Source organism: Macaca fascicularis, chromosome 11 (genome assembly GCF_037993035.2).
Source record: "Macaca fascicularis isolate 582-1 chromosome 11, T2T-MFA8v1.1".
Classification (NCBI taxonomy): Eukaryota; Metazoa; Chordata; class Mammalia; order Primates; family Cercopithecidae; genus Macaca; species Macaca fascicularis.
The window spans coordinates 82,694,225-82,695,852 of NC_088385.1; the positions used below are offsets into that span (position 1 = coordinate 82,694,225).

Below are 1,628 nucleotides of genomic sequence, written 5' to 3' on the forward strand. Positions count from 1 at the left end.
CAACCTGGTCAACATGGTGAAACCCCATCTCTACAAAAAATACAAAAAATTAGCCAGGCATGGTGGTGGACACCTGTAGTCTCACCTACTAGGGAGGCTGAGGCAGGAGGATCACTTGAACCCAGGAGGTAGAGGCTGCAGTGAGCTGAGATCACACCACTGCACTCCAGCCTGGGTGACAAAGTGAGACCCTGTCCCCCAAAAAATATTTACACATCACCCAGTAGTAAGGAAGGGTTATCATTCAGAGAGGTTTTTCTGAGATAATCTATTAAATTACAATTATAAAGAAGAAATGTTTATAAATTTTTATGAAGTTATAAATTTATAAATATAAAAGTATAAATTCATATAGAGTTGTTTAAACTTATTCATATAGAGCTGTTTTAACTTCTTGTTTAAAGAAGTTTCCCTCTGAGAGGATTACAGACTATGCAATCTGCTACATGTGATTTCAGATAAACAATAAATTATACCTAATGTGTAAGTATAATAGAATCAATTTTTGATATTTAAATTATTCTAAAACCTGTTGAGTGTGAATACTCTTAAATCTTTCTTTTCTGTTTATGCTTCTGGCTGAGAATGGAAGAAGGGACGGAGGCTTCAAATGACTGAAATTCTTCAGATGGTTTCTTGTGACTGACCACTCATAAAGTATTTTTCTCCAGAGTCCAAAGGCAAGATAAAAAGTCTCTGACTTGAAATCAGAATCAATCTGCTGATCTGCTAGCCACAGCTCGAATATTGCCATAAACCTGGGAAGCAGGATTTCCCAAGATTAGTTTGCAAATGGCAGTTCTTGCCATCTTGATGTTTTGGAAGGAGCCAAGGATGTGAACTTCAACATCATGCCAAACTATCCGCGTCTGTGTCACATTCTCTATGGTGAATTTGGTTTTTCCTCCTTTGCCAGCAATTCTTCCTATTGCCCTGGATAAATGGTCTCCCTTTAGGGGTTTAACATCTGTAATTTCAAAAGACTCTAGGAAGAGGTCATCTAACCTGATGAGGGCAAGTGCATCCTCCACCTGAAAGCCTAGAATAAAAGCTTTCACAAAATCAGCTGCTGTTGTCAGAGCACTAACATCCTTGGTTTCTTTACAAGTCCTGATTTCTACATTCCTTGATTTCAAGTTAAAGCGTATCTGAAGTCCCAAGTGTTCCACAATAGGAGTAAGTATCTTCATCCAGTTTTCTTTCAATAGTGTGTATCTGTTAGCTGGGACTGGAATTTTCCTTGTTTGTTCTTTCCCACTCAGGAGCCCGTCCCCACAGAGGGGTGGGAAGACGGGCCTCTTCGCCGGCCTGGCCTCCTCTGTGTCCATCCGGCCCGCATCCCCGCCCTCTCCGGCTGCGGACAGCTGTTCAGCCTGTCGTTTCTTGGTTTATACTTATTAATTCAATTAATAAAACAGCGTAAAAGAGATGAGTGAAAGAAAAGATTAAAGGAATGGAAAACTGACCCCATGAGGATATTGGACCAGAGATGGCGATAATGGTTTACATTAGGACAAATGTAATCTCAGCGGATCTGTATGAGATCTCAGCTGAAAATAAAGAGAAATTGTTTGGCTATCAAGCCGATCAAATGCTGGAAAAGAGTTTGTTGGGTACTGTGACTCCAC

At 40.3% G+C, this 1,628-nt stretch overlaps 1 pseudogene; it reads right to left on the bottom strand.

Moving 5' to 3' along the window:
• Positions 1–473: 473 nt before the first annotated feature.
• Positions 474–1,343, bottom strand: LOC102137359 (RNA-binding protein PNO1 pseudogene; annotated as a pseudogene).
• Between the last annotated feature and the right edge of the window lie 285 nt (positions 1,344–1,628).